Raw genomic sequence first — 26,228 nt, 5'->3', positions numbered from 1 at the left:
GGGCCCCTGCAGTGCCCATGCCAATGGCATGGGCACTGCAGGGGCCCCCGTAAGAGGGCCCCACTGTGTATTTCAGTGTCTGCAATGCAGACACTGAAATACGCGATGGGTGCAAACTGCACCCGTCGCACATACCCACTCCGCCGGCTCCATTCGGAGCCGGCTTCCTCGTGGGTTGGGGTTTCCCGCTGGGCTGGCGGGCGGCCTCCTGGCGGTCGCCGGCCAGCCCAGCGGGAAAGCCTGAATGGCCGCGGAGCGGCCATATGGCGGTTCCCGCGAGGCGGGCGGCTACCGCCGCCCGCCTCAATGAGAATTACCCCCTATATCTTATTTATGCAATTGGTCCAATTCTTCCAGTATTGATTATTTCCATGTGCTACAAATAGGAGAGACGTATATTGATGTGGTGTAAAATAAAAGTCCCTATGACACTGAATCACATTAAAAACATTCCAGTGGCCGTAGACAAACAGCAACAATGCGAGACTGAGAGGGTCATTCTGACCCTGGCGGCCGGTGGCCGCCAGGGCCACCGACCACGGGAGCACCGCCAACAGGCTGGCGGTGAGGATTCTGACCCCCCCTACCGCCATCCTGTTCATGGCGGGAAAGCCGCCATGAACAGGATGGCGGTAGGGGGGTCGCGGGGCCCCTGGGGGCCCCGCAAAGTATTTCAGTGTCTGCCTTGCAGACACTGAAATACGCGACGGGTGCCACTGCACCCGTCGCACCTTCCCACTCCGCCGGCTCGATTACGAGCCGGCATCCTCGTGGGAAGGTCGTTTTCCCCTGGGCTGGCGGGCGGTTTTTCAGCAACCGCCCGCCAGCCCAGGGGAAAACTTGTAATACCCGCCGCGGTCTTTTGACCGCGGCGCGGTATTTTGGAGGGCGGCATCCTGGCGGGCGGCCTCCGCCGCCCGCCAGGGTCATAATGAGGCCCTGACTGTCTATACTTCCTTATTATTTAAGTGGGAACTTTCAAATATGTTCTTCTTTCCTCAGACCTTCCAGCTGTCCCAGCACGGAGTCCCGGGGTGTTGCAGGCACCACAATCATCGACGGGAGACATCGGTGCAGCTACGCCAGCATGGAGGCCGAAGCGGTGGCCAACTGCCAGCTCATTCTGATGGAAGAGGAGGAAAAGGAGGGAGCCAAAGCCAACTCCACCAAATCTGCAAGCTGGCATTACACCAAAGTGCATAGGAACATTTGGGGAAGGAAGGAATACATTCGTTTTTGTGTTTTGGGGAGTGGGTGGAATGTTTGCAAATGGTGGTGAGGGTTTTTTGCATAGTAAATATGTTTATTATAAAATTAGATTTTATAATATTTTTGACAATGCTTTACTATTTAGCATTTGCTTCCATGTTAATTTCAACAGAAAGCACCAGCTACATGGTACGCACCTACCAGAGACTGAACTCCTCAACTGGTCCCATCACAAAGACATTGTTCAGCTGTGTCTATTCCCATCATCAAATAGTGATTTAAATGTTTTGTTGCATATGGTCACTCTTAGCTCTTTTAATGATTTGAAAGCTCATAGCTAAGGAGAAGAATGGAAGACTGGCAAGAGTATAATCTGGATCGAGGGTTAATAGAATGAATAGCGTATAGGATTTGCCAGCTGATCATGTTGAAATCTACCACTTAAACTTCTCAAAACCATTGACTGTAGATTTGCAAATAGATCTTCTTCCTGCATATCACTTTTGAGAAAGTGGAAACAGTTTCATGAATCCCCTCAAGGATCATCTTGCATTATAATACTTTCATCTCCCATCGAATAAGCTATAGGTTTTACGTTCAAGTCACCTGTGACAATTTAGTCATCCTCTTGATAGCTGTTTTACGATGAAAAAATAGTTGACTTTACTTTATTTAAAGCACTTGTTTAAGAGAGACTATTAATGTAAAAGTTGTTTATTAGTATAGATGTGTATCTTTAGATTGGGGCCGCCAAGTGATTGTATGTAATATTTGCACAGGGTTGTTGTTCGTAACCAGGTTAATTCTTTTATGGCTGTTGTTCAAATTTACAAAGATCCAATGCCCACCCTCTGCTCACCCTTGTTTGCATACTTGTGGAATGCCTGGAAGCAAAGCAGTAGAATATCTCGTTCACACTATGTTAGACCTGACAGCCTTAAGGTGGTCACCCCTAACTTTTTGCCTGCCTCCCTCCACCTTTTGGATACTGTTTTTGCTGGCTTTAGCTTACTTTATGACTGCTAACCACTGCTAAAGTGCATATGCTCTCTCCCTTTAAACATGAGGACATTGGATAATACCCAATTGGATTATTTAATTTACTTATACATCCATAGTAAAGTGCACTATATGTGCCCAGGGCCTGTAGATTAAATGGTACTAGTGGGCCTGAAGCACTGATTGTGCCACCCACTTAAGTAGCCCCTTAACCATGTCTCAGGCCTGCCATTGCAAGGCCTGTGTGTGCAGTTTCACTGCCAATTCGACTTGGTATTTAAAAGTACTTGCCAAGCCTAAAACTTCCCTTTTTCTACATATAAGGCACCACTTAGGTAGGCCCTAGGCAACCCATAGGGCAGGGTGCTGTGTAGACAAAAGGGAAGACATGTACCTGTGTAGTTTACATGTCCTGGTAGTGTAATACTCCTAAATTCGTTTTTGCACTGCTGTGAGGCCTGGTCCTTTCATAGGCTAACATTTGGGTTACCCTCATATACTGTTTGAGTGGTAACTGCTGATCTGAAAGTAGGAGTAGGAAGGTCATTTGTAATATGGCCAGAATGGTAATCCAAAATCCTGCTGACTGGTAAAGTTGGATTTAATATTACTATTTTAGAAATGCCACTTTTAGAAAGTGAGCATTTCTCTGCACTTAAGTTCCTTCTGTGCCTCACAATCCACATCTGGCTAGGCTCAGTTGACAGCTCCCTTGTGCATTCACTCAGACAAACCCCAAACACAGGATGTTCAACCTCACTTGCATACGTTTGCATTTTGAATGGGTCTTCCAGGGCTGGGAGAGTGGAGGGCTTGACACTTACATGTCACAGGACAGTAGCCTGCCCTCATACAAAGGACTGCCACACCTCCTACTGGGACCCTGGAAGACAGGGATGACCTGAAAGGGGACCTTGTGCACTTCTAAGCCACTCTTTGAAGTCTCCCCCTTACTTCAAAGGCACATTTGGGTATTCAAACAGGGCCTCCGCCCCAACCAACTGAGACACTTCCTGGAGAAGAGAACCTGAACCAGAACCTACAACCTGCCAAGAAGAACTGCCTGGCTGCCCAAAGGACTCACCTGACTGCGTTCTGTGAAGGACTGCTGCCCTGCTGTTGCCCTGCAGCCTTGCTGCTATCTGACTGTGCTGAGAAGTGCTCTCCAAGGGCTTGGATAGAGCTTGCTCCCTGTTCCCTGAAGTTTCAGGACCAAAAAGACTTCATTCCTGCAAGAAGAACTCCCTCTGCGGTGGAAATCGACACATAGCTGGCAGAAAACCACGCTCAGCCTGCATCGCAGTGACACATTCACTGCACGCCAAACCAGAATGACACAGCCCGACTTCGCAAGGAGAAGATTGACGTAGAACCATCGTAGCGACCAAAAATTTGACGCACGGCCCACTGGATCAACACACAGCTGAGCCGGAACGACGCAGCCCCACTTCCTGAGAGGAATCGACACAACACCTGCTGTACGGTAGAAATTTCCACGCAACGCCCACCGGATCGACGCAGCTACTGTGACTTCGTCCTGCCAGCACTGGATTTCAATGCATCATCCCCGGGGCATCCGAAAACCCCGCATCCCGAAGAAGATCCAAGACCGAGCGCCGGAAATCGACACAAAGCCTTCCCTGCATGGAAAATAAACGACGCATCGCCATGTGTGGCCTGAGAAATCGACGCACACCTCCCTGTTTTCCACACATCTCCTTCTCTGCGGTTCCTTACGAAGATTTTGAACGCAAACCAGATACTTTGTGCTTGCAAGAGACATTTATTGCTTTTAAGAGACTAAAGACACTTTGGCCCTCATTACAACCCTAGCGGTTGGTGTTAAAGCGGCGGTAACACCGCCAACAGGCCGGCGGTCAAAAAAATGGGATTACGACCACAGCGGAAACCGGCAACATAGACCGCCACTTTAACACTCCGACTGCTACAGCGGTAGCAACAAACACTGCGGCGGTCACCGCCAACAGACAGGCGGAAGACAATGTACCGCCCACTCTATTACAAGGCACCAATCCACCAGCTTTTCCGTGGTGGTACCAATGACATCAAAAGCATGGCGGAAACAGTACATCGAAGGGGAACCACTCACCTTCCGACACTCCACGAAGAACCAGGACGCCATGGAGCCCAAATTGCAGATCCTCCCCATGTTAGTGTATCTTCTCATATACCAGGAAGTAGAACTAAGGCGGTGGCGACGACGGTGAGTACTGCACCTAGGACACGGTGGAGGAGGGGAGGGAAAAGAGTGTGACACACACACGCGGCACTGAACACCCACACCCCCCACCCTCACCCACAACACCATTCACACCAACACATCCAACAACATCACTGATACACCCCGTCACCCCCTGGAAGAACGCAAGGACAAAAGGAAATGAGATTAACCAGTGTTATATTGGAACATTCAGATATAGTAATAGAGTTTTAAATATTCAGTATATGCAAATATTTACATTATGTACACAAGGCCGTACACTGTCCCTTGTAAATGTCCGTGGACCAGTGGTCCCAAAAAGCATGGGCAAAGCCCACACATGACACCTGCCTCAAAACAAAGAGAACACTGCAGGGGCATCAGGTCGAAAAAACACAGGCACCTCAGGGAGAAGGGGGGGCACCTCAACCGGAAGATGGTACGAAGTGACTGCTCCTCGAGGGGGCTACATGCCCACAGCAATGTCCTGGGGAGTGCAAGGCCACAGTCTCACAAGTGGGTGGTTTGCCCACTGCTTGGTCCTGGGGAATGCAAAGCCACAGTCTCTCAAGTGGGTGGGTTGCCCACAGCTTGGTCCTGGGGAGTGCAAAATCACAGTCTCTGAAGTGGGTGGGTTGCTCACTGCTTGCTCCTGGGCGGTGCAGGTGGCGATCATTGTGGCGGTGGTGACCGTGGTACAGGTTGCTGGCATCTCTGGGGAAATGGTGGTCACCAACCCCTCACCAGGAGGCTTCATGCCCTGAGGTGACTTGGCCTTTGTCCTGTGTCCTTTCCCCACCTTGCTAGTCGCGTATGGGACCATGGCACTGTCCTCTTTGTGTTTGAATGAGGCCTTGCTGGGTGGGTGGTGTGACTTTTCCCCTGCTGCCTGCCGGCCCCTTCTTGACCTTGGAAGGTGGCAGAATCGGGTGGTCCTTCCCCTCTGTAGGTGGCACGCTGGCAGCTCTGACGGGTGCCCTCTTCGAGCCTCACAGACTTGCAGGGACCACAGCGGACACAGATTTGGTGGCTGAGGTGCTGGGCTGGGATCTAGACATCCTGGCCCTAGGGAAAGGACGAGGGGGGAGATGTAGGGAAGAGGTTAATGTTAGCTAGGAAAAGTTTTTTTAGACACACTAGGATGGGAAGATGGAGGGGGTGTGGGAGTGGAGGTAGTGGTTGTAGGAGGTGTATGTCTGCTGAGTTTGGGTAAAGGTGCATAGGCTGGAGGCTGTTGTGAGGTGGATGGCTGTTGAGTGGTTGTGTGCCTGCATTTGTGTACCTTGGGAGGAGGGCTCACAGACACACTTTTGTGTGTGGTGCTTATGTTTTCCTGAGCCACTTTTGTGTGTTGATGTGGGTGCATGCTGGTCCGCTACGACCCCACCACCCTCCACGCCCTCAACCCAGGGCACTCCAACACCTGCTTCCAAGCTCACCCCAAACGCACCCATGGACCCTTCGCCTGCAACTCCTGCAAACGCATCTTCCACCACGCAACTACCACGACCACCAGCCCACGCGCCATCAACCACCTCAAGTGCATCCTGGTCAACGCTCGATCTGTCCACAAGCACGCCGTTGAACTCTGGGACCTCCTGGACTCCACAGCACCGGACGTCGCCTTCATCACGGAGACCTGGATGAACGCCTCTTCGGCCCCAGACATCCCCGAAGGCTACAAGATTTCCAGAAAAGAACGCACCAACCAAGTAGGAGGAGGTATCGCAATCGTCTTCAAAGACTCCATCAGCGTCACCACCTCCACCGAAGACACCCCCCTCGCCGCTGAACACCTGCATTTCCAGATTCGCACCGACCCCAGGACCACCCTCAGAGGATCCCTCGTCTACCGTCCCCCCGGACCGCACGCCCCTTTCAGCGACTCCATCGCCGACTTCGTCTCCCCGCACGCCCTCGCCTCACCGGACTACATCCTCCTAGGCGACCTCAACTTCCATCTGGAACAAAACAACGACCCCAACACCACCGCCCTGCTCGACAACCTCGCCAACCTCGGCCTCAAGCAACTGGTGAACACCGCCACCCACATCGCCGGACACACGCTTGACCCTATCTTCTCCGCCAGCAAACACGTCTTCTTCAGCCACACCTCCGCTCTACACTGGACCGACCACAGCTGTGTACATTTCACATTCCGACGCGAGACCCGCCACCTCCGCACTCAACCCATCCCTCGTCGACAGTGGAACAAAATCCCCGAAGAGCAACTCTTCTCCGCACTCGCCGTCAACCAACCTACCCTCACCACCGACCCCAACGACGCAGCCCTCAGCCTCTCGAACTGGATCTCCAACTGCGCAGACAACCTTGCTCCCTCAGACGCACGCATCAACAGGCCACCACCAAAAAACCTCTCTGGTTCTCTGACACCCTCAAAGAATCGAAGAAAACATGTCGCGCCCTCGAGAAGGCCTGGCGCAAGGACCACACCGCCGACAACATGACCGCCCTCAAAAACGCAACCCGCGAACACCACCATCTGATCCGCGCAGCCAAAAGGAACTTTTTCAACTGACAGACTGGACAAAAACAGCCACAACAGCAGAGAACTTTTCAGCATCGTCAAAGAGTTCTCCAACCCCAACGCCGTCACGCCCTCACAAGACTTGTGCAACTCCCTCGCCACCTTCTTCCATCGCAAGATCAGCGACCTCCACGACAGCTTCGGACAACAGACCCAACCAAGCATCACCGAACCCACACCCCCGGCCATCACCCTCAACGACTGGACCCACATCAACACTGAAGAAACCAAAACCACCATGAACTCTATCCACTCCGGCGCCCCATCGGACCCCTGCCCTCACTTCATCTTCAATAAAGCCGACGACATCATCGCCCCGCACCTCCAGGCCGTCATCAACTCTTCTTTTTCTTCTGCTACCTTCCCCTAAAGCTGGAAACACGCCGAAGTCAACGCCCTACTAAAGAAACCTACGGCTGACCCTAGCGACCTGAAAAACTTCCGCCCCATCTCGCTCCTCCCCTTCCCTGCCAAGGTAATAGAGAAGACCGTCAACAAACAGCTTACCACCTTCCTGGAAGACAACAACCTGCTTGACCCTTCACAAACCGGATTCCGAAACAACCACAGCACTGAAACCGCCCTCATCTCAGTCACAGACGACATCAGAACCCTGATGGACAATGGTGAAACAGTCTCCCTCATCCTCCTCGACCTCTCGGCTACCTTCGACACCGTCTGTCACCGCACCCTAATAACCCGCCTCCGCTCCACCGGGATCCAAGGCCAGGCCCTGGACTGGATTGCCTCCTTCCTCTCAAACCGATCTCAAAGAGTTTACCTCCCACCGTTTCGCTCAGACCCCACCGAGATCATCTGCGGCGTACCTCAAGGCTCATCGCTCAGCCCGACACTCTTCAATGTCTACATGAGCCCCCTCGCCGACATCGTACGCAAGCACGACATCATCATCACCTCCTACGCCGACGACACCCAACTTATACTCTCCCTCACCAAGGACCCCGCCAGCGCCAAGACCAACCTACAAGAGGGCATGAAGGACGTCGCAGATTGGATGAGGCTCAGCCGCCTAAAGCTGAACTCTGACAAAACGGAAGTCCTCATCCTCGGCAACACCCCGTCCGCTTGGGCAGACTCCTGGTGGCCCACGGCCCTCGGCACCGCACCGACCTCCTCAGACCACGCCCGCAACCTCGGCTTCATATTGGACCCTCTTCTCACCATGACCAAGCAAGTCAACGCCGTGTCCTCCGCCTGCTTCCTCACCCTCTGCATGCTCCGCAAGATCTTCCGCTGGATCCCCGCCGACACTAGAAAAACCGTGACCCACGCCCTCGTCACGAGCCGCCTGGACTACGGCAACACCCTCTATGCTGGGACCACCGCTAAACGCCAAAAACGCCTGCAAACTTATTCAAAACGCCTCGGCCCACCTCATCCTCGACGTACCCCGCAACAGCCACATCTCCGCACACCTGAGACACCTGCATTGGCTCCCAGTCAGCAAAAGGATCACCTTCCGACTTCTCACCCACGCACACAAAGCCCTCCACAACAAGGGACCGGAATACCTCAACCGTCGCCTCAGCTTCTACGCCCCCACCCGTCTCCTCCGTTCCTCTGGCCTCGCGCTCGCTGCCGTCCCTCGCATCCACCGCTCCATGGCGGGTGGGAGCTCCTTCTCCTTCCTGGCAGCAAAGACCTGGAACACCCTCCCCACCAGCCTCAGGACCACCCAGGACCACTCCGCATTCCGGAGACTCCTCAAAACCTGGCTTTTCGAGCAGCAGTGACCCCCCCCCCCCCTTCCCCCTAGTGCCTTGAGACCCGCACGGGTGAGTAGCGCACTTTATAAATGTTAATGATTTGATTTGATTTGGTCTGAAGGTATGCTTGGGATAGGCTTAGGCAGAGGGGATTGGGTCGGGGTAGTGGAAGTTGGAGGGAGGAGTCTGGACACAGGGACAATGGCTGCCATCAGTGCTGAGGCCAGAGCCTGAAATGCTCTCTGTTGGGCCCCCACACCACAATGAATGCCCTCCAGGTATGCATTTGTTTGTTGCAAATGCCTCTCGACACCCTGGATGGCATTCAGAATGGTTGACTGCCCAACAGTGAGGGATCTCAGGAGGTCAATAGCCTCCTCACTGAGGGCAGCAGGGCTGACTGGGGCAGGGTCTGAGGTGCCTGGGGCGAAGGAGATGCCCACCCTCCTGGGTGAGGGGCACGGGAAACATGCTGAGAGGCTGCTGGGAGGGCGGTGCTGGTGGGGGGGTGACAACTGTACCTGTTGTTGGGGTGGGAACAGAGGTGTCCGCCACTGTCAGGGAGCTTCCATCAGAGGAGGAGTCGCTGTCACTGGTATCCCCTCCTGTCTCCGTCGTGGAGCCCCCCTCACCCTCCGTCCCACTGGTGCCTTCACCCTCCATGGATTCACCCTCATGGGCCATGTGGGATGCAGCTCCCTCCGTCATCGGTGCCTCAGCTCCTCCGTCAGATGATGCTAATGCACACAAGGACAGGGTGACAAAACAAGAAGGGGGGGAAGACAGAGGACACACATGGTCAGTGCCAGCAACACCACTACCGTTGGCGGACACAACACACACTGAGCTGCCCTGTGCACTAGGCCTTGCTCAACCACTCCCTATGGTAGTCACCAGCCCATGGGGTACAATGCCTAACGCCAGCACCTGCACACCTGACACCCACAGGACCCTGCACATTAGTAGTTGCCCAATTGTACCATTGGGGAAGGGGTGCTTCTGAGCCTGCAAACAAGGGACCTAACCTGGCATGATCGCCCTGGCCTAGGGGCACCCACAGCCCAAATCCCCACCCAGCTAGTTCCTACAGTGCACAAAGTCAGCTTTCTGAAACTGTACTCACCCCCTTGTGGCTGCTGTGATGCCCTCAAGCGCCCATCCAACTCAGGATAGGGCACCGCCAGGATGTGGAACATCAGGGGGGGTCATGGTGCGATGGGCACCCCTTCCACATTGGGAGGCCAGCCCCAGCTGGGCCTCCGCTGTCTTCTTGCTCCAGCGGCACAGGTCCTCCCATCTCTTGCGGCAGTGGGTGCTCTGCCTGTGATAGACCCCCGGGTCCATACCTCCTTGGCGATGGCACGCCAAATACCCTTCTTCTGGTGGGCGCTGACCTAGAGGGTAAACAGAGTGGAAAAATGTGATTCATCACCCGTCCGGACCGTCACACTCATTGCCCACCAGTTCCCACCCATGCCCTGACGCACATACACTGATCACCTCACATGCAGCAATCAGGCCACCCCCAATATGTGGCTTTCATCCACACCACTCCAAACATGCATTGCCCACGCATCATGCTCACAGTGTACTCACCTGTTTGTCTGGAAGACCGTAGAGTAGCGTGTACTGGGGGAGGCCCCCATCCACCAGTTTGTCCAAATCCTCCGCAGTGAAGGCAGGGGCCCTTTCCCCAGACACTGTAGCCCATGTTGCTTCCAGACTCAGGTCACAGCAGCACTTGCAGTGTAGGTCCTCTCCTGTTGATGGGCAGGTATCAAGTGAGTGAATGGGTAGAAAATGGAAGTGGCGTCCGTGGAAGTGCGTACCATCAACACCGGCATACATCGCCATTGGCTCCAAGGACCCATAGGGCCCAATGATAACCAATGCGGAGTTGCGCGGCAATCTTCGACCGCCTACTGTGACGCTGCACAACGCCAGCGCAGTTACCTCATTTCCCCTTGTCCCTCCTCACAAGTCAGGCAGCCGCCAATTCAGGTGAGCACATGGCATGGCACCTAACTGCGTCACAGCATATATTGGCACATATACTGACTCACAAATTGACACACGGCTACTGTAACATTAATTCTGACACAGTTGTGCTATCTGTGTGGTACATGATCTTCTGCTCACCGTTCTCCTCCTGAGGCTCCAACCTCTGAGGCAGCATTTGAGATGGCAGCATCCTCCGGTGTACAGACCCCTGGTGGACCTGTCGACAATGGAGGACGAGACACATTATAATCACATACAGACTCACCTGCGAGAGAACAACAAAACCAACAAAGACCGAAACTAACCACCTCCACTGCATACTCCTCAACACCCGCTCCGCACGCAAGCACGCCATCGAGCTCTGGGTCCTGCTCGACTCCACCGCCCCAGACGTAGCCTTCCTGACTGAAACCTGGTGGAACGACTCCTCGGCGCCCGACATCGCAATAGCCATCCCGGACGGCTACAAGATCATCCGTAGGGACCGCAACAACGGAATCGGAGGAAGCATAGCCATTGCCCACAAATCCTCCCTCAAGGTCGACACCCACACTGACGACTCCCTCAAAACCGCCGAACACCTACACTTCCGCATCCACACCGACCCCACCACCACTCTCAGAGGTACGCTCATCTACAGACCCCCCCGGACCACGAGCACCATTCAGCGAATTCCTCGCCGACCTCACCAGCACCCAAGCACTCACCTCAACGGATTACATCCTCCTCGGGGACCTAAATTTCCACCTGGAGAACAACAACGACACCAACTCCACTACTCTGATCGACAACCTCACCAACCACGGCCTCAGACAGCTCGTCAACACACCAACCCACATCGCCGGCCACACGCTTGATCCCATCTTCTCCTCAAGTGCCCACGTCACCTTCAACCATACCACTGTACTCCACTGGACCGACATCCACTTCACCTACAAGAAACATACTGAGCACCATCGGACCCAACAACCACCCCGCCGATGCTGGAGCAAAGTTACGGAAGACCAGCTTACCAACGCCCTCGCCCAGAACCCACCCCCCGTCTCCACCGACCCAGACACCGCCGCCCACAACCTCACCCTGTGGATCAACGACTGCGCCAACACCCTTGCGCCACTCAAAAAACCCACCGACAACCAAACCAGAAGAAAAGCCACCTGGTTCACCGATGAGCTCCTAAACTCCAAACGCGACTCCCGGAAGCTAAAAAAGGAATGGCTCCTCAAACGCACACCTGACAGCCTCACAGCCCACAAGGACGCCACCCGCAAGCACCACCAACTCATCAGACAAGCCAAACGATCCCACTTCAAAGACCGCCTGGACAACAACGCACACAACAGCAAAGAGCTCTTCTGCATTGTGAAAGAACTCTCCAACCCCAGCGCCAACGTCAACGACATCCCTCCATCCCAAGAACTCTGCAACGCACTGTCCACCTTCTTCCACCGGAAGATCACCGACATCCACGACAGCTTCGAAGCCACTCCCACGCCAGACCCCACCCCGAACACTCCACCTGTGCAAGCCACCTGACCTCCTGGACCAAAGTGAACGACACAGAGACACGCAAGATTATGAACTCCATCCACTCAGGATCTCCGTCAGACCCCTGCCCCCACCACGTATACAACAAAGCCGACTCCACCATCGACCCCCAGCTACGAAAGGTCATCAACATCTCCTTCGAAACAGTGACTTTCCCGGAAAAATGGAAACACGCCGAAATCCGCGCCCTCCTCAAGAAGCCGAAAGCAGACTCCAACGACCTCAAGAACTCCCGACCCATCTCCCTGCTCCCTTTCCCAGCAAAGGTGATTGAAAAAATCGTCAACACACAACTAACCAGCCACCTCGAAGACAACGGCATCCTAGACCCCTCCCAGTCCGGCTTCAGACGAAACCACAGCACCGAAACCGCCCTTCTCGCCGCCACAGACGACATCAGACGCCAAATGGACAACGGCGAAACATCAGCCCTCATCCTCCTGGACCTATCTTCCGCCTTCGACACAGTCTGCCACCGCACCCTGAAATCACGCCTCCACGAAACCAGAATTCAAGGAAAAGCCCTCGACTGGATCGTCTCATTCCTCTCCAGCAGAACCCAGAGAGTCGGCCTCCCCCCCTTCCGCTCCGAAGCCACCGACATCATCTGCGGCGTCCCCCAAGGCTCATCCCTCAGCCCGACGCTGTTCAACATCTACATGGCCCCCCTCGCACAAGTGGCCCGACAACACAACCTCAACATTCTCACCTACGCCGATGACACCCAGCTCATCCTCTCACTCACCAAAGACCCACGCACCGCCAAAACCAACCTCCACGAGGGAATGAAATCCATCGCCGAATGGATGAGAAACAGCCGTCTGAAACTGAACTCGGACAAGACGGATGTCCTTATCCTCTAACCCACCCACTCCGCCTGGGACGACTCCTGGTGGCCCACCGCACTAGGAACCCCACCGACACAGTCTGACCACGCTCGCAACCTGGGCTTCATCGTCGACTCCTCCCTCACCTTGTCTAAACAGCTCAACGCAGTTTCCTCCTCCTGCTACAACACACTCCGCATGCTCTGCAGAATCTACAAGTGGATCCCGACAGAAACAAGAAGAACAGTGACACAGGCCCTCGTCAGCAGCAGGCTGGACTACGGCAACGCACTCTACACAGGCATCCCAGCAAAAGACCTACTACGCCTCCAACGCATCCAAAACGCCTCCGCCCGGCTGATCCTCAACGTACCCCGCCACAGCCACATCTCCCACCACCTGAGAAACCTTCACTGGCTCTCCGTGGACAAAAGGATCACTTTCAAGCTTCTTACCCACGCTCACAAAGCGCTCCACGACACCAGACCAGCCTACCTAAACAACAGACTCAGCTTCTACACCCCCACCCTTCACCTCCGCTTCACTAACCTTGCCCTCGCCATCTTCCCCCAGCATCCGAAGAAAGACGTCCGGTGGCAGATCCTTCTCATAACTCGCCGCCAAAACCTGGAACACCCTCCCCACCAACCTGCGACAGACTCAAGACCTACTCACCTTCAGAAGACTCCTCAAGACCTGGCTCTTCGACCAGTAACAACAGCTCCCCCCCCCAGCGCCTTGAAACCCTCACGGGTACGTAGTGCGCTTTATAAATCCAATGATTGATTGATTGATTGAGACTTGATTGTGCCACAATCCAAGATATGTGTGCCCAATTGGAGCCAGACCCGATGTCAGCTATCCGCCAGCCCACAGGTATCCCCCCTCTTGTGCAGGTCCTGTCAGTGCTCCATTTCCTGCAAAGTGGCTCCTTCCAGAGTGCCGTGGCCATGGCATCAGGGACGTTTTAGCCAATGTTCTCTAACGTGTTGAGCAGGGTGTTGTCTGCCCTGCTGAATCATATGGGCGGCGACATCGTGTTCCCCTAGGTAGATGATTTGGCCACAGTGAAAGCTTACTTCTATGCCCTGGGACATAACCCCAACATCATTGGTGCCATTGATGGTACCCATGTAGCATTTGTGCCCCCCCCCAGAGAAATGAACAAGTGTACAGAAATAGAAAAAGCTATCATTCGATGAATGTGCAAATGGTGTGTTTGGCGGACCAGTACATCTCCCATGTGAATGCCAAGTATCCTGGCTCTGTGCATGACGCCTATATCTTACGCAATAGCACTATCCCTTATGTGATGGGCCAACTCCAGAGGCATTGGGTGTGGCTAATAGGTGAGCCCAAGGTCCCAACACAGTATGAGTAGGTGTCTGGGTATGGGGTTGTCCCTCAGGGTCAGTGTGTGTCTCACAATTGTCCCTCAAAATTTGCAGGTGACTCTGGTTACCCCAACCTGTCATGGGTACTGACCCCAGAGAGGAATCCCAGGACAAGGGCAGAGGAACGCTACAATGAAGCACATGGGCGAACTAGGCATATTATTGAGAGGACATTCGGCCTCCTGAAAGTCAGATTCTGGTGCCTCCATCTCACTGGTGGTTCCCTGTACTATTCACCAAAGAAGGTGTGCCAGATCATCGTGGCATGCTGTATGTTGCACAACCTGGCAGTGAGATGCCAGTTGCCTTTTCTGCAGGAAGATGAGTCTGGTGATGGTGTTGTGGCAGCGGTGGAGCCTGTGGACAGTGAGGAAGAGGAGGCAGAGGAAGAAGATGTTGGCAACAGGACAAACATCATCCTGCAGTACTTCCAGTGACATACAGGTAAGAGACTGTAACTCCTCTTCACATATTAGTTAACATTAGGACATTGTACATGGCAGCCTCTCAACCTCTGTCTAAGGACACTGATTGTTCCCTTTGGATTTCCTTTTTTCAGATCTGTGTACCCCATGCTGCCATCTGCTATGTGCACTGCTGCCCAACAACTGTCATACATTGGTATGAGTATATGAACATATACCTTGCAATGCTTTGCTAATGTTGGAGTAATTCATTTGAGAATCATCAGACTGACTCCAGATTGGTATTTGATTAAAGGGTGTTTATTTAGGTGCTAATGAGTATAGGGGTATGTGCAAGGGGCTGGTGGTGATGTTGGAGGAAGGTCCATGGTAGAGTCCAGTCTATTTGTATCACAGGTGCATTGTCCAAGGGGGCATGGGAAGTGGAGCAATGTCAATTCAAGGTGGACAGGGTAACAGAGTGGGACACAAGGGTGACAATCAGGAGAGTCCTGTTTCCTGGCAGGGGTCTTGGCAATGTTCTCTGTCTTCTGCCTGGATTGCAGGGACCGCTTACGGGGTGGTTCTCCTTCTGCCGGTGGTTGGGTGCTGGTGGCCTGTTGGTCCTGTGGTGGTGCCTCCTGTCCACTAGCGCCGGCAGAGGTGGAAGGCTGTTTCTCAGTTTGGCTAGTGTCAGGGGCCCTTTTTTGTGCCACTGCCTCCATAATGGTCTTGCCTATATCAGCCAGCACCCCCGTTATGGTGACCAGGATGGTGTAGATTTTGGTGAGGTCATCCCTGATCCCCATGTACTGTCCCTCCTGCAGCCGCTGGGTCTCCTGAAACTTGGCCAGTACCATTCCCATGGTCTCCTGGGAATGGTGGTATGCTCCCATGATGTTTGAGAGTGCCTCGCGTTGAAGGTTGGTTCCCTGGGCCTGTCCTCCCCCTGTCGCACAGCAGTCCTCCCAGCTTCCCTGCTGTCCTGTGCCTCTGTCCCCTGAACCGTGTGCCCACTGCCACTGACCCCAGGTCCCTGATTGTCCTGGGTTTATGGGGTTGCATGGGGTCCCTTTAGTGGTGTACACACTGCTGATTGATGTGTCCTGGGGACAGTAGCATGGGCCCACTGGGTGGGTGCTGTGGTGGTGTATCCTGAGGGGGGAGGGTCTGTGGTAGGTTGGGACTGTGGCAGGGGACCGACTGTCCAGAGGTCCCAGATGGGCCAGGCTGTTCATCCTGATCCATGCGTGCAGAGCTGCTGTCATCACTGTCGGCCTCCTCTGTGGGGGGACTGGATGTCGCTGGCAACTCCTGTCCAGTGACGTTGGGTAGGGGTCCTGTTGGGATGCAAATGCATTGTTATTGTATCTGTGTGTGCCATCTTGTGCAATGGGTGTGTTTCCCTTGTAGAACTGTGCTTTCCCTGTCGCCTTGGCCTTGTGTGATAGCTGATTGTGTGGGGTGGGTGAGTATCTCTAGTGTGCATGCTGTGATGATGGGTGTCTCTGCAGGTCTGTGATGGGTGTCCATGCATTGGTGTTACATGCAGCGCATGGCATTGGGATGTGTGGGTTGTGCTAGTGGGGTATAAGTGAGGTGGTGGAGTGATGGGGTGAGGGTAGGGGTAGGAGTTAGTGACGGCATGCAGGTAGGGTGAGGGGATACAGTAGTAAATATTTGCCTTACCAGAGTCCAGTCCTCCTGCTATGCCTGTGAGGCCCTCAGGATACATGATCGCCAAGACTTGCTCCTCCCATGTTGTTAGTTGTGGGGGAGGAGGTGGGGGTCCATCGCCAGTCCTCTGAAAAGCAATCTGGTGTCTTGATTCCACGGAACGCATCTTTCCCTGTAGGTTGTTCCACCTCTTCCTGATGTCATCCCTGGTTCTTGGATGCTGTCCCACGGCGTTTACCCTGTCGACGATTCTCCGCCATAACTCCATCTTCCTTGCAATGGATGTCTGCTGCACCTGTGATCCGAATAGCTGTGGCTCTACCCGGATGATTTCCTCCACCATGACGCTTAGCTCCTCCTCAGAATACCTGGAGTGTCTTTGAGGTGCCATGATGTGGTGTGAGTGATATGTGTGAGGTAATGTGTGGGGTGATGTGTTGTGATGTATAGTGCAATATGCATGGATGGTGTATGAGTGATGGTGTTCTGTGGATCTAAGTGAAGGTGTGCTCTTTGCTTTTCCCTCTGCTTGCTCTATTTTTTTCGTGGAAAGGGTTGAGGGTAATGTGGGTGGCTGTTTTATAGTGCTATAAGTGTGAGGGTGTGATGTGTGTATGTGTGTCAGGTGTGTGTATTTCGAATTGTCCAATGTGTTGCTGTTTTGTTTGAGCGTGTGTATTTTGAGGGTGGCAGTGTGTACCGTCAATGATTTACCGCGGTTGAAAGACCACTGCATTGATTCGTGGGTCTGGATACTGTGGGAGTGTTCCTGTTGGCGTGACGGTCTGGGTTTTGCTTTTACCGGTTTAGCACTGACCTTTGGTGTGGCGGACTTGTGTGGGTGTCTGTATTGTGGCGGTATTCTCTGTGTGGGTCATAATACCCATGGCGGTTTACCGCCGTGGTCACGGTATGTTGGCTGCCGTCAGCACGGCGGTAGGTGGCATTTACCGCCAATGTTGTAATGAGGGCCTTTATATTATTTTACGGTGATATCTCAACATATACTTATTGCATCTTAATCGTTTTTTACCTTCATTTTACCAGATAAATATTATATATTTTTCTGAACACTGTGTGGTGTGTGTATTTTTGTGGTGTTCTACTGTCTTATTGCATGATTTATTGCACAAATACTTTACACATTGCCTTCTAAGTTAAGCCTGACTGCTCAGTGCAAAACTACCAGAGGGTGGGCACAGGATAATTTGGATTGTGTGTGACTTACCCTGACTGGAGTGAGGGTCCTTGCTTGGACAGGGGGTAACCTGACTGCCAACCAAAGACCCATTTCTAACAGCGGTGAGGATGGGACTTGTACTTGTGCAGTGACTTACAATAGCTAAGTGTTCACTACCTACCCAAAGTTGAAGCTCAACTTGATTTTTATCTTTTTTTCTGCTATTTCGTTTTCTACCTGACATTTATTAACTGAAATCCTCATTCAACATGTCTCTGGCTGGGTCTCAAGCTGGAGATAAAGATTTTTACCTAGCCATGCTGGAGACATTTAGGCCCTCATTTCAACCCTGGCAGTCGGTGATAAAGTGGCTGTAATACCGCCAACAGGCTTGTGGTAACTACTGCCAAATTATGACCATGGCGGTGAATACTCAGAGAGACAGCCACTTTACCACACTGACCGCCAGGGTGGAAACAACAACCACCACGGCGGTAGGCGCCTACAACCAAGTGGAAGTCAATGTTCCATCCACCGTATTATGAGACAGGAAACCGTCACCTTTTCAGGGGTGGTACCAACAACATCAAAAGACTGGCAGAAACAAAGCACAGAAGTCAAAGGACTCAGCTTTGGAAACACAGGGATGAACCACGCCGCCATGGACCCCATACTGCAAATATTTCTAATGATTTTCTATGTCCTGCTCCACCAGGAACACCAACAACGGCGAAGACGAGCACAGTGAGTACAGCCGCCTAGCACACAGGGGAGAGGGGGAGGAAAAAGAGAGTGACACACACACGCAAAACTCACACCTCCATCCCCAACACCATACACACAATCAGCTGCAGTAATAAAACATATACACCCCGTACCTCTGAGGAATAATGCAAGGACAACAGGAATGAGCTAAAGTGAGTGTAATAATATCAACACAGTAGGAATACAAAAATGCAATGCAACTGTTATATACATATGTACAGTTCAAGGGACACTGCTCTGTCCTCATTGTGCGTGGGCCACAAGGCCAGAGGCCGAAGTCCAAGGCAGCACTTGTCACCTGCACCAACACGGAGAGAACACTGCAAGGGCATCAGTTGGAAAACAGGTAGGCATCTCAGGGGGACAGGGAATGGGGGGCACCTCAGCTGGCAGATGGAACAACACTACTGGTTCTGGAGGGGGAAACATGTCCTGTGCTTGGTCCTGGGGAGTGCAAGGCCACAGTCTCTCAAGTGCGTGACTTGACCACATGCTCTGGAGGGGGCAACATGCCCTGTGCTCTGTCCTGGGGAGTGCAAGACCACAGTTTCTCAAGTGGGTGACTTGCCCACATGCTCTGGAGGGGGAAACATGCATTGTGCTCTGTCCTGGGGAGTGCAAGGCCGTAGTCTCTCAAGTGGGTGATTTGCCCACATGCTTTGGAGGGGGCAACAAGCCCTGTGCTTGGTCTTGGGGAGGCTGGGGTTGGTGGTTGTCTTACCCACTGGTTATAGAGGGGGCATCGTGCCCTGTGCTCTTGATCCTGGGAAGGCTGGGGTTGGTGGGTGTCTTACCCACTGGTTCTGGAGTGGACATCGTGCCCTGTGCTCTTGAACCTGGGAGTGCAAGGTCACAGTCTCACAGGTGGGTTTCATACCGTATGAAATTGTAGGGGCCAGGCTGCACAGCAGCCCATGGAGGCAGGACTACATACCGTCCGCCGGCGGTGACGGCTGCTCAGTGGTGGTTGTGGTGCTGCTGCTGGTGGTGGTGGTGGGGGGGAAGATTCAGCCCATCCCCTGCAGCCTCGGATGGCTGCCCACTGGTAGTGGTGGATGTGGTACTGCTGCTGCTGGTGGGTCTGGCTCCTTGTCCTTCCTGGCAGCAGCTGGGGCTGGCTCCTTTGTATTCCGGGCCGTAGCTGGGGCAGGCACCTTTTCCTTGAGGCTGCCTGGTGCAGGCTCCTTCAACCTCTGGACATGTGCCCTGGATCCTTTCCCACCACGAGTGGGTGTGGGGACTACTGGTTCCGTGGACTCGGTGGCTGAGGTGCTTGCTTGAGTTTGTTCCCACCCTGGCCCGACGTGAAGGACGGGGGTGAGGGGGAGGGAAGAGGTCAATGGTGGAGAGGAAAGACTTCTTAGGGACATTGGGGCAGGAAGAGGGAGAAGGTTTGGGAGTGGAGGAAGAGGGAGTGGTTGTAGGAGGTGTCTGCTGTGTTTGGGTGCAGGTGTATGGGCTGGATGCTGTTGTGAGGTGGATGGCTGTTGGGTGTCTGAGTGCTTGCATTTGTGTACCTTGGGAGGGGGGTGACAGACACAGTGGGAGAGGACACAGGGGACATGTGCATGGCTGTTGTGGAGGTGTCTGCCAGTGAGGTGTGTATTCTGCTAGGTGTGGTGATGCTGCTGGTAGTGGATGAGGATGTAGTGCAAGCAGGTGTGAGTGTAGACACAACTGGGAGGGAGGTGGAGGAGGAGGGGGAGACAGTGGAAACTGTGGATGTTGGTATGTCTGCATCTGGATGGTGTTTGTGTGAGTGCCTGTGGGATGATGTGTGGTGCTTGTGTTTGCCTATGCCACTCTTGTGTGTTGTCCTATGTGCATGCTCAACTGCCTGTGTGCTTGGGATAGGTTGGGGTTGAGGGGAATGGGACTGGGAAGAGAACATTGGAGGGGGGAGGGTGGAAACAGGGACAATGGCTGCCATCAGAGAGGAGGTCAGAGCCTGGATCGATCTCTGTTGGGCCACCAAGCCTCTGTGAATGCCCTCCTGGAATGCATTAGTATATTGCATCTGGGTGGCCAGCCCCTGGATGGCATTCACAATGGTTGACTGCTCTACAGAGATGTATTTCAGGAGGGCAATAGCCTCCTCACTCAGGGCAGCAGGGCTAACTGGGGAAGGGCCTGAGGTGCTTGGGGCGAAGGAGATGCCCACACTCCTAGGTGAGCGGGCACGGGCAACTCGATGAGGGGCTGCTGGGAGGGCGGTGCTGGTTCGGGGTGGCGGCTGTACCTGTAGCTGCGGTGGGCACAGAGGTGTCTGCCACCACCAGGGAGCTTCTATCAGAGGAGGTATCTGTGTCCATACTGTCCCCTCCTGTCTCTGCCGTGGTGGTCCCTTTGCCCTCCGTTCCACTGGTGCCCTCACCGTCGGTGGACTCTACCTCCTGGGTCCTGTGGAATGCAGCTCCCTCCGTCACTGGTGCCTCTGCTCCCTGCCAGATGATGCTAATGCACATAAGGACAGGGTGACAAAACAAAAAGGGGGGGGAGAGACAAAGGATACACTGTGTCAATGGCTGCACCAACACCACTGTTGGCGTACACACCACCGTCACACACAGGGAACAACCATATGCACTATGCATTGCACTACCAGTTTGAATGCTAGCCACCAAGGCATAGAGAGGGGCACATACCGCCAAATGCAGCACACCTGGAACCCACACGACCCTGACCAGTTGTGGATGCCTACGAACTAGGTAGCAGGATTATCACTTCATAAACCTGGCCAACATGGGACCTACTCTGCAATGTCAGGCCTGGTAGAGGGGCACCCACTCACACACATCCCCCACCTGGGTACCCCCCTACCATGCATAAGTTGTAATGATGAGCACTGTACTCACCCCCTTGTGGTTTCTATGATGCCTTGAAGCACCCATCTAACTCCGGATAGGCCACTGCCAGTATGCGGGCCATCTGGGGGGTCAGGGTTCAACAGGCACCCCTTCCTCTTTGGGAGGCCATCCCCAGCTGAGCATCCGCTGTCTTCCGTGTCCAGCGTCTCAGATCCTCCCAACGTTTCTGACAATGGGTGCCCCCAGACCCCCAGGGTCCGCACATCCTTAGCGACCCTTTCTTTGATGGGCACTGACCTGCAGAGAAATGCACACAGGAAATGGTGTGAGTCAGACCATCCTGCCTGTTACACTTATGGCCCACCATACCCCTTCACATCACCATTTACAGACACATGGCCCAGCAGACACACCACACCATGCATTCATGCCACATGCATTGTTCTCACAGTGTACTCACCTGTTGGTCTGGAGGCCCATACAACAGTCCATACTGGGGTAGGACCCTATCCACCAGTCGCTCCAACTCCTCAGAAGTGAAGGTAGGGGCCCTTTCCCCAGTCACATGAGCCATGGTAGGTTCCAGACACAGGTCACAACAGCACATGCAGTGTAGGTCCTCTCCTGCTGAAGGTCAGGTGAGTGATCAGATAGAAAATGGCAGTCACGTCGGTGGTGGTGCATACCGTCACCACCGGCGTACATCACCATTGGCCACTGTACCCCATAGGGCCCAATGTTAACCTATGAGGAGTTCCCGACCGCCTACTGCAATGGCGCACAACTTCAGCAGAATTACCTCACTTCCACATGTCCCTCCACACAGGACAGGTGGATGTCATTTCAGGGGGGGGCAGGCCCTGGATAATAGCTGTGTCACAGTTAAAAATAGGACATACAGGACAAATACCACTTAACCATTACAAATTAACATCATGCATTGTACTGTTGTGGCTCCGATGTTCAGTTTGTGACCGGCTCCTTTTGTCCCTTAGACTGCAACCGCTGTGGATGAATAGGAGATGGAGCCATACCCCCATGTACAGACCCTGCACATTACCCTCACCTATAGACTTGAATGGGCCACAATCACAGAGCTGTGTGCCCAACTGGAGTCCGACCTGATATCTGCTATCTGTCACCCCACTGGCATCCCCCCTCTTGTGCAAGTCCTATCTGTGCTCCATTTCTTGGCAACTGGTTCTTTCTAAGTGACAGTGGGCTTGGCAGCAGGAATGTCACAGCCAATGTTCTCATAGTGCTGACAAGAGTATTGTCTTCCCTGATTAAACACATGTGCAGCTACATTGTTTTCCCCCAGGTGGAGGATTTTACCACAGTGAAGGCTGACTTCTATGCAATGGGACATATCCCCAGCATAATTGGGGCAATTGACGGAACTCATATTGCATTTGTCCCCACCCGGCAAAATGAACAGGTGTTCAGAAATCGTAAGAGTTTCCACTCCATGAATGTACAGATGATGTGCCTAATGGACCAGTACATCTCCCATGTCAACGCTAAGTATCCTGGGTCGGTGCATGATGCCTTTATCCTGAGGAATAGCAGCATCCCAAATGTGATGGCCCAACTACAGAGGCACCGGGTGTGGCTAATAGGTGAGCCCTGGTTCCCACCCAGTAGATGTTGGTGTATGGGTATGGTGTGGGCCATATAGGATAGTGTGTGCCTAAATGTTGTCCCTCGATATTTGCAGATCACTCAAGTTACCCCAACCTATCATGGCTACTGACCCCTGTGAGGAATGCCAGGACAAGGGCCTAAGAATGTTACAATGAGGCACATGGGCGTACAAGAAGGATAATTGAACAGACCTTTGGCTTCCTGAAGGCCAGGTTCAGGTGCCTGCATCTAACTGGGGGATCCCTGTGCTACTCACCCAAGAAGGTCTGCCAGATAATCGTGGCATGCTATATGTTGCATAACCTTGCCTTGAGACGCCATGTGCCTTTTCTGCAGGAATAGGAGGCTGGAGATGGCCGTGTAGCAGCAGTGGACCCTGTGGACAGTGAGGATGAGGAGGCAGAGGATGAGGATGAGGACAACAAAACAGCAGTGATATGACAATACTTCCAATGACACACAGGTAAGACAGTGTTGCTTCACATTTTATTGTCATTATTTAGATTATCCTTGGCACTGGCATGCTGTTATTTCCCACTTCTATGCCCACTCACTGTACCCTTTAGCAATTCATTTTGCAGATGTTGGTGCCCCACTATCGCTCCTGGTCTGATCACTGTAGCCAACCACAGGTCTTTCCTATGTGAACATTACTGTACAGTTGAATCGCAATGTTTCAACCTGGTTAAACTAATATGTACTTTAAAAAGTTTGACATACTCCATACTTGTATTTTTCCAAAGGGTGTTTATTGAAGTGCTAAGAAGAAGAGGGGCAAGTGCATTGGGATGGGGTGATGATGGAGGAAAGTCCAGGGTGTTGTTCCAGTCTATTTGGTGCACTGATGCATTGTCCAAGGGGACATAGTGGGACACAAGGCTGACAATCAGTAGAGTCTAATTTCCTTGCAGGGGTCTTGGCAATAGTCTCTGACTTCTGTCTGGATCGCAGGGAACATTTGTGGGGTGGTTCACCTTATGCAGGGGGAGGGTGCTGGTGGCTTGTTGGTCCTGTGGCGGAGCCTCCTGTTCACTAGGGGCAGCCGAGGTGGAAGGCAGTTCAGATGTCTGGCTAGTGGCATGGGCCAGCTGTTGTGAGACTTTCTCCCTCATAATGTTGTCCATGTCTGCCAGCACCCCTGCTATGGAGAACAGGGTGGTGTTGATGGCCTGCAAGTCCTCCCTGATCCCCTGTTACTGTCCCTCCTGCAGCCGCCTGTTCTCCTTGCACGTTGTCCAGGGTCTGGCCAAGAGTATCCTGGGAATGTTGGTAGGCTCCCAGGATCTCTGCAAGTGCCTTCTGGAGAGTCGGTTCCCTGAGCATGTCCTCTCCCTGGCACACAGCAGTCCTCCCAGTTTCCCTGTTGTCCTGTGCCTCTGTCCCCTGCACTGTGTTCCCACTACCACTGACCCCAGGTCCCTGATTGTCTTGGCTATGAGGTGTCGCTGGGGTCCCTGTAGTGGTGGACACACTGCTGATTGACATGTCCTCGGGACAGAGGTATGGGTACCCTGGGTGGGTGCTGTGGTGGTGTTTCCAGATGGGGGAGGCTCTGTGGTGGTGTATGACTGTGCCTGGGTAACCGACTGTCCAGAGGTCCCTGATGGGCCAGGTTGGTCATCCATATCCAGGCGACCAGAGTTGCTGTCATCACTGTGGGCCTCTTCAGTTAGGGGACTGGATAGTGCTGGCACCTCTTCTCCTCTCACATTGGCTGGGATACCTGTGAGGATGTAAATGCTGTGTTACTGTTTCTGTGTGTGACATATTGTGCATCAGTGGGTTGCCCTCTTTGTTCGTATTTGCCCTGGCAGCTTTCACTTGTGAACATTGGTGTATGGTGGGATGATTAGTTCTCTCTAGTGTGCATGCTTTAGTGATAGGTGTCCATGTAGGTCTGTGAGTGGTGTCCATGTATTGGTATGGCATGCAGGGCTTGGCATTGGGATAAGTGAGATGTGATGATGGGTGTGTGGGAGGTGGTGGAGTGATGGGAGTGGGGGTGAGGGTGGGGGTATGTGATGGCATACAGGTAGGGGGGTGATAGTAGTATAGAGTTGACTTAGCAGAGTCCAGTCCTTCTGCTACTCCGGCCAGGACCTCAGGATGCATGATTGCCAAGACTTGCACCTCCCATGTTGATAGTTGTGGGGGAGGAGGTGGGGGTCCACCACCATTCCTCTGTACAGTGAGTTGATGTCTTGCTCCAATGGAACGCACCTTCCCCCGTAGGTCGTTCCCCCTCTTCCTGATGTCGTACCTTGTTCTGGGGTGCTGTCCCACGGCATTGACTCTGTCCACGATCCTCCGCCATCGCTCCATCTACCTAGCAATGGATATCTGCTGCACCTGTGCTCCAAATAGCTGTGGCTCTACCCTGATTATTTCCTCCACCATGAACCTTAGATCCTCCTCTGAGAATCTGGGGTGTCTTTGTGGTGCCATGGGTGTTTTGTGAGTTGTGTAGGTGAGGGTGTGTAGGGTGATGTGTTGGGGTGTGTGATGTGGGATGCGTGGGTGGTATATAGGTGTAGGTGGTGTGTGGCTCTGGTTTTGTCTGTAGTTGTGGTGTCTGTCTTGTGCCAATGGTTTGTATTCATAAGGAGCTGTTTGTAATGTGGGTGGGTGTTTTATAGTGGTGTGGTTGTGTGGGTGTGCTGTGTGTATGGGTGTCAGGAGTGTGTTATTTAAATTGACCAATGTAGTGTTGCTTGTATATGTGTGTGTGTATTTTGAGCGTGGAGGTATGTATCGCCAATGGTTTACCGCCATTGAATGTTTGATAACTCTAATAAGGCACTGAATGGATGGGTGCGGGCAGCAAAGTAAATCATTAGAAAGGATTATGGGGGTCATTACAACCTCGGCGGTCTTTTAACAAGACCGCCGAGGGACCGCCGTGCGGAAGACCGCCAGTAGTGGCGGTTTGCCGCTCGGCGTATTATGACTGTTGGCTGCTCTCCATCCTTTTTACGACAGAGAGCCGCCAACAGCCATACTGGCCGGCGGCGAGGAAGTGGAGGTTGCTCCACCTCCACCGCCACGACAACAGAACACCGCCCAGCGAATCACGTCCTGTGATTCTGCGCGGCGGTGTTCTGTTGGCGGTGTGGTGTCGGCGGTGCAGCCCCCATGGCTCCCGTCCCCTCCCGGAGGATCGACGGACAAGGTAAGTCGATCGTCCGTTAGGGGAGGGGGGTGGGGGGGTGTTGTGTGGGTGCATGGGGGTGTGCGTCTGTGTATGTAGAGGGTGGGTGTGAGTGCGTGTATGCTTGCG

This window comes from Pleurodeles waltl, chromosome 4_2 (genome assembly GCF_031143425.1).
Source record: "Pleurodeles waltl isolate 20211129_DDA chromosome 4_2, aPleWal1.hap1.20221129, whole genome shotgun sequence".
Taxonomy (NCBI): Eukaryota; Metazoa; Chordata; class Amphibia; order Caudata; family Salamandridae; genus Pleurodeles; species Pleurodeles waltl.
Note: the sequence above shows the minus strand (reverse complement) of the source record.